Genomic DNA, 8,080 nt, shown 5'->3' with positions numbered 1-8,080 from the left:
GGGCTCCGGCGATCCTTCCACCTCAGCCTTCCAAGTGGCCGGAATTACAGGCATGCGCTATCACGCCCGGCTGATTTTTTGATTTATGTAGAGATGAGGTCTCGCTGCCCAGGTGGGTCTCGAACTTGTGGGCTCAGTCAATCCACTCACCTCAGCCTCCCAAAGGTACGGGATTACAGGCTGAGCCAATGACCCTGGCTGAGAGGGGATTATTTATATACTTCTTGCTCACTTATGGTGATATTATTGTTCTGGACAATAGTCCGGTAATATGCATCAAAAGCCCTTGAAACATGCAGGCTCTTTAACCAAGCAGGTCACCTTTAAGGAATTTATTCTAAGTGTATAATCATTAGGTTTGTAAAGTTTTAGTGACATGGATATTTTTCTAGCTATTATTTTTAATAGGTAAGATCTTAGAAACAACTTAAACATCTAAAAATAGGTGATTGGTTACTTATGGAACAACCACAATGGAATACCATGCAGTCATTAAAGATTCTATTGTAGAACAACTTGTAATGTGTTTAGTACCCTCTCAGCCTGGCAAGACAACCCCAGGCTGTGTTCTTAGGAGGGCTGATCTGAAATAGGCAGTTCCCAAGGACAAGGTCAGCTTCCAGGGGGTGACTCTGATCACTGAGGAAGCCAACTATTGGAAAGTAGGGTGAAGTGAAGGAAGTTGTGAACAAGTTAGGTGCAGCGATGAAGCCTGGAGCCAAGAGCTTGTACAAGAACGAGAGGATTGCTGGGGGCCTTTATAGGCCACCAGCTGTGGGCTTCATGGGCAGTGAATGTGGTTTAAAGTTCCGAGGCCTGGGTAATTAAATAGACAAATGGGGTCTAGGTGCTTGGGGAAATTGCAAGTCTAATTGTATGAAGATGGAAGCAGCTGGGTAAGGCTAGAACCAGGATCCCAGAGCCCAGGCATCCAGCCATGATTATCCCAAAGGCACAGCCTATATTTGAAGAATTGCAAACAAGTACAGATGTAATAAAATTTGCTTTAAAAAAATTACTCTGGCAACAGAATGAGAACTGATGTGGGTTGGCAAGGAGACCATTTAGGAAACTTGGAATAATCCAAGAAGAAGCGATGAGGGTGTGAAACCAGGGCAGTGATGGTGGGAACAGAGAGGAGAGGATGTACTTTACGAGATAAATAAGTTCTAGAATGGACAGGATTTGGTTTTCAACAAAAAGTCATGTGGAGACTGGGAAAGTAGGAGACATCTAAGTACACGGTGGCATTCTTCACAAAATGGGGAGCAAGGGAAGTGGGGTGGGTTCGGGTCAAGGAGAGAGGGAGGACAAATGATTTCCTTTTCTGTAATGTTGAATTTGAGGTGCCTGTGGGGCACCTGGGTGGAAGTGCCCAAGTAGAAAAGTAGATGTTCAGGTGCAAGCTCAGAAAAAAGGATGACCTGTCATGGACAGTAAGAATCTTCAGCACAGGTACAGCTGATCGTTGAATTCTCATAGTGGGTGAGTTCACTAGAAAGAGGGGATGGTGGACTGGGAAGCAGCTAAGTACAGAACCTGGAAAACCTTGACATTTAAGAAAGGAGATGAGGAATAAGAGTTTATGGCTCTTGCTGGGCTCGGTGGCTCAGCCTGCAATCCTGTACTTTGGGAGGCTGAGGTGAGTGGATTGCCTGAGCCTACGAGTTCGAGACCCACCTGGGCAACCTGGCAAGACCTCATCTCCACAATAAATAAAAAAATCAGCCGGGCATGGTAGTGTGTGCCTGTAATTCCGGCTACTCGGAAGGCTGAGGTGGAAGGATCACCAGAGCCCAGCAGGTCGAGGCTGCAGTGGCCGGAAGCGTCCACTGCACTCCAGTCCGGGTAACAGAGTGAGACTCCAACTCAAAAAAAAAAAAAGAAGGAACTTATGGCTCTTATTATTGAGGAGGGGTTAGAGAGACTGGAGCAACCCAGGAGAAAAGTAGTGTTATAGAAACCAAGGGAGATGAGAGATGTAAAAAAGAAGAGGACATGTCTGAGGAAAGACAAAGCATATTCACCAAACTTCTCCACTGAGCATGTGAGATACCACCTAAAAGATGACGCTAGTGAGTGTTAAGGATTGAATCGTGCCTACTCCACTCCCCATATTCATATGTTGAACTCCTAACTTCGAATACCTCAGGACTTCATCATATTTGGAGACAGGGCTTTTACAGAGATTATACAATTAAAATGAGGTTGTTAGGATGGGTCCTAACTGGTAGGTTTATAAGAGGAAATTTGGACAGGGCAACATGCATAGAGGGTAACAATGTGAAGATACAGTGAGAAGAAAGCCCTCAATAAGCTGAGAAAAAAGGCCTGGAACAGATTCTTTCCTCACAGCTATCAGAAGGAGCAAACCTTGCTGATACTTTCATTTTATCTTACTGCCTCAGAAAAAAATAAAGGTCTGTCATCTAAGCCACCCAGTCTGTGGTACTGTGTTATCATGGCCCTAGCAAACTAATACTCTTGGTGAGAGTGCATAATACCTTGATGAGAATGCAAACAGCAGAGAAAGAGACAGTGAATGAGCGGATCAGAGAGGTGGGAAGGAAACCAAAACAGGATTATATCAACTAAGTTAAGAGTAGAAAAATATTACATAAAGCAGAGGTAGTTACGGTGTCAAATTCTGCAGAAAGGTGAAGTAGGAGAATGACTGAAAATGTTGGTCCAGAGGTCCTCGGTGGCCTTTGCAGTACGCTCCCAGTGAAGGAGAGGGAGTGGACTTTAGAGGGCTGAGAACATGGACAGCACAGATGAACTACACCTGTGAAAAGTTTAGTGCTAAAATGAGACCTCTTCACTGGAACATAGAGAGCCAAATGGAAATAACCCAGAGTAAGTCAGTCAGACCTAGTCTTTTCTCCTCTACTTTAAAAACTAAACAAGGGCTGAGCATGTTGGCTCACGCCTGTAATACCAGCACTTTGGGAGGCTGAAGTGAGAGGATTGCTTAAACCCAGGAGTTTGAGACCAGCTTGGGCAACATAGTGAGACCTTGTCTCTATAAAAAAAAATTATTATAAAAAAAAAGCCAAACAGAGCCATGTATGGTGACTCATGTCTACAATACCAGTGCTTTGGAAGGCTAAGACAGGAGGATAGCTTGAGGCCAGGTGTTCAAGACCAGCCTGGTCAACATAGTGAGTTCCTCTCTCTTAGAAACATTTTTTAAAAAAAGAGATAAACAAAGGAGAGAAAAGCCAATACTTTTTATTTCCCCAGAAAACTGGCTTGAGGAGTATTTCTGGAAGAAAAGGATTTTTGCAGCTGTCTTTTTACATGTTGGATTTTTGGTACAGACACAGATTCAGTTCTGTGTTGTTAAATCATAGTAAAGTTGAAATTTGAAGCTTCTCAGAGATGAAGCTTCTGGTGAATTTGGTGATGAAAAGAAGAAAACAAGCCCAGGTGAAAGTTCAGGGATCATTTATAATGTATATCAATTAGCAAAAGGGAAAAAGCCCACCATAGGATTGGAATAGAGAGTTATTAAAACATTTTCTTAGAAAGATGTGAGTCAAAATGAGTCTAAAATGAGTCTTTCTGTTAGTGTCAGGAATATGATAGGTCAAATAATCCAATTCTCACAGCTCTGTGTTACCTGGGTTCAAATCTGTCAGATTTAATTGCACTAAAAGATAAGATACAAATAAAGGACAACCCCTTCGGGTCCCCTCCTACTGTGGGAGCTTTTCTGTTCTCTCAATAAATCCTGCTTTCTGAAAAAAAAAGATACAAAACAAAGGAATGAACATTTGGTTATGTAAACCAATTAGTCAATATCAGTCAGAAACTGGTAAAACTGGGTAAACCTGCAAAACACAACTACCCAAAATGTCAACCTAAATTATCATTCCCATCTTATAACTATTTTCAACCAACTAAACAATAAATTTTTATCAAGAATTTGATAGCTTTAAGACACTGTAGAGAATATAGATGGGATAGCTGATATCTTATTTTTAAAGTCTAATTGGGAATAGAAACCAAAGAAAGCAATTCACAAAATGAAAAAAAAATCCAATGTAGGTAATAATTCAGTAATTTTTAAAAACTGAATATAAATAACAAAACAGGCCATTCTCACTAAATATTAACGAAATGCCCAAACAGCAATGATGATCAGGTTAAACAGTAAAACAATCCAAGTAGAAATATGGGAAAATATATAAAGAGATATTTTCCCAAAGAGAATATAGGGCAGATAACCACATGAAAAGATGATCATTATCATTAGCTCTTATGGAAATGAAAAGTAAAATCACAGTGGGCTATCACTACATATCTATAAGGATGGTTAAAATAATAAAAAACAGTGACGACACCAAGTCCTGGCAGGATGCAGAGAAACTGCGTTACACACACATTGCTGTTGAGAATGTGCAAGGGAACAGCCACTCTGGAAAAGTCTGGCAGTTTCTTACAAAACTGAGCATGCATTTACCATATGACCCAGCAATTGCATTTTTGGGCATTGGTCCCAGAAAAACAAAAACCTATGTTCACACAAAAACCAACACATGAATATTCACACCAGCTTTCTTTCTTTCTTTTCTTTCTTTTCTTTCTTTCTTTCTCTTTCTTTCTTTCTCTTTCTTTCTTTCTTTCTTTCTTTCTTTCTTTCTTTCTTTCTTTCTTTCCTTCTTTCCTTCTTTCCTTCTTTCCTTTTCTTTCTTTCGTCAGGGTCTCACTTTGTCAAAGGCATGATCATGGCTCACCACAGTCTCGATCTCTTGGATTCAGACAATTCTCCTACCTCAGCCTCTTGAGTAGTTGGGACTACAGGCACACACCACCACTTTGGCTAATTTTTTTTACTTTTTGTAGAGACGAGGTCTCACTATGTTGCCCAGGCTGGTCTCAAATTCCTGGGCTCAAGTAATCCTCTCGTCTCAGTCTCCCATAATGCTGGGATTAGAGATGTGAGTCACCACACCCAGCCTAGCTTTATTTATAATAATAAACAGCTGGGGGGGGAAATGTCCTTCAGTGGATTAAACTGTGGTACATGCATACCATGAAATAATAATCAACCATTAAAAGGAAAGAACTATTCATGCACACCGAAAGTTGCATGAATCTTCAGATAATTATGCTAAGTAAAAATGTCAATCCCAAAAGATTACTTACTGTATGATTCCATTTATATGATAACCTTGAAATAACAAAATGCTAGAGACAGAGAACATATTGGTAGTTGCCATGGTTAGGGGCAGTGATGAGGAAGAGAGGAGGTATGTGCCTACAAAGGGATGCCCAAGGGAGGTTTGTGGTGATGGAACACTTCTGTATCTTGATAATGGCAACATTATGCGAATCCACACATGTGATAAAATTACATAGAACGACACACACATGCACACACATAGATGAGTGCATGTAACACTGGTAAAATCGGAATAAGCCTGTGGACTATATCAACGTGGATTTCATGGTTTTGATATTGTACGCCAGTTATGCAAGGGGTTACCACTGAGGGAAACAGGGTGAAGGGTACACAGGACTTCCCTACATACTTTTTTCAACTTCCTTTGAATCTATAATCTTTTTTTAAAAAGTAATTAAAGAACCTCCAAATGTAATATTTACTAAATATGAAAGAAATGCCATTTTAAACACTAGATATTTTCATTTATCAAATTAACAATGTTTGTTGCTTTTGGGAAATTTAGAAGTAATAATGCTAATGCGTATACACAAAGAGGTACTTTCATATTCTATTGATTATGGGAATATGGATGGGTAGAACACTTCTGGAAAGCAATTTGTCAACATATATCAGCGTCTTAAACATACATGTACAAGCAGACACTCATTCTGGACACCGCCAATTTTTCTATGTTCTCAGAAATTTTTTAGTTCATTCAGTGTCTTTGTTTCAGGCACTGTGCTAAACATTAGAAATACACAAAGATAAGTAAACATGATTTCTGTCCTCAAGAGGTTCAATTTAGTGACAAATATATCAAATCTGTTTTGTTTTGTTTTTAAAAGATGAGATGTTGCTAAGCAATCCTCCTGCCTCAGCCTCCCAAAATGCTGGGATTACAGGCATGAGCCACTGTGCCTGACCATGATTTTTTTTTTTTTTGCAACAGTGAAGTCTGTGAGGTTTCATAGGAGCAAAAAGGTAGCTGTTTTCCATTTGTCTACACTGTAACTCATATAAATGCCAGGGTTTTGAGTCAATTGGGCCAGTGTCATATAGTAAGAAGTTAATAAGTTAATAACTTGTTCTCTAGTTGTTATTCACACAATCTTAGGGAAGCTATCCACTCCTTGAATTTCCATGTCCTCTGCAAAATGAGGCTGCTGGTACTTAACCAATGCCATGGGGAATATGAGAATTTATAATGGATGCAAAGTCCTATAGAAATAAAAGTACTTTAGGACTCACATTCTTTTATTTAAAAATATTTTCTTTAAAAATCCTTAAAGAATATTTATTATTTCCTATATTTTTAGTTAAATCTTAGATTTCTTTTTTTTAATTTATTTTTTGAGTTGGAATCTCACTGTGCTGCCCAGGCTGGGATGAAGTGGCACGCTCACAACCACCGCAACCTCAACCTGCTGGGCTCAGGTGACCCTTCTACCTCAGCCTTCCAATTAGCTGGAACCACAGGCATGCGCCACTACGTTCGGCTAATTTTTAAATGTATCACAGAGACTATGTCTTGCCAAGTTGCCAGGCTGGTTTCGAAACCCTGGGCTCAGGCAATTCTCTTACCTCCACCTCCCCAAGTTCTGGTATTACAAGTGTGAGCCACCACGCCTGACTAAGTCTTAGATTTCTCTAACTCTGCCTTTCCTGATTGAGTTCTAACAAACAGACTCTTCCTTGTAGCCTAGAAGTTACTATAGTAGACTCTAAATTATAGATAAAAGAAGAGAAAGTCAAATGCAGGTGAGTAAAAGTCAAACAACAAAGCCATCTAAAGTACATTTTATGTAAGGTAGGATGCCAAAAACATTACAATAAAATTCTACTCTATAATTGGTAACTATGTGAGAGTCTTCATGAAGCTGTCTACGAAATCTGCTTTTTAGCCCTCTGGACTTCAGGAATTTTAAGTTTGCGTTTAATTTATAGAGACTTGTTTGCTCATTAGCAATCATGGGTAACTGTAATCAAATTATCACTTTTAATTCTAGAAGATATACAAGCTTTTTTAAACATAGAAAATGCTTATGTAGCTTACTCTAGTAATTTCACCTCTAGAGATCTAATTAATTACATAATCAAAGATATGGGAACATATTTGTACATGAAAATGTTTATTGCAGAATTATTTAATATAGTGAAAAATAAAAATCAACCCAAGTTAAGTAGGATTAAAAATATAGTTAATAATGATTCTTTAATGACAGAAGATATAAGGCAACAGAATTATTAATAAAACACATAGAATGTGTGTTATATCTGGTAAGTGGTTTCTAAAAACTAAATAAGCACATGGGAAATATTTTAGAAAGAAAGGAAGCCCTATGCTGGGAATTACGAAGCTGGATTTGCACAGAAAAATCTTGGCAGATAGATTTGCAAAACAAAGCAAGAAATATTCCTTAATCTTTCTTTTTTTTTTTTTAAAGTCAGGGTCTCACTGTGTCACCCAGGCTTGAAGGCACAGTCATGGCTTATTGCAGACTCAACCTCTTGAGCTCAGGCAATCCTACCTCAGCCTCTCTAGTAGCTGGGACTACTGGCATATGCCACCAAGCCCAGCTAATCTTCTGATTTTTTGTAGAGACAAGATCTCAATACATTACCCAGGCTGGTCTCGAACTCCTGAGCTCAAGCAATTCTTCTTCCTTGGCCTCCCAAAGTGCTGGGATTACAGGTGTGAGCCACGCACCCGGCCTACATTCCTTAGTCTTGCATCAGGAGTTGCCCAACAACTCTGAAAAGTCAGCTTGTACAAAACAGATGAATCAGGATAGATAGGAAAGGGGAAGGGAAAGCATCACTCACAGGCAGCATTTGAGGAGTGCATGAATCATGCCTCTCCACAATCCAGCCGAGACCTTTGTGGCTTGGGGTTGACAAAACAGGACAATG

At 39.6% G+C, this 8,080-nt stretch overlaps 1 pseudogene; it reads left to right on the top strand.

The window, feature by feature from the left end:
• Window positions 1-705: 705 nt before the first annotated feature.
• Window positions 706-8,080, top strand: part of LOC103268742 — a 31,387-nt pseudogene continuing 24,012 nt past the window's right edge.

This window comes from Carlito syrichta, unplaced genomic scaffold (genome assembly GCF_000164805.1).
Source record: "Carlito syrichta isolate Samal-C Ts95f unplaced genomic scaffold, Tarsius_syrichta-2.0.1 Scaffold308881, whole genome shotgun sequence".
Classification (NCBI taxonomy): domain Eukaryota; kingdom Metazoa; phylum Chordata; class Mammalia; order Primates; family Tarsiidae; genus Carlito; species Carlito syrichta.
This window is presented reverse-complemented; position numbering and strand designations above follow the sequence as displayed.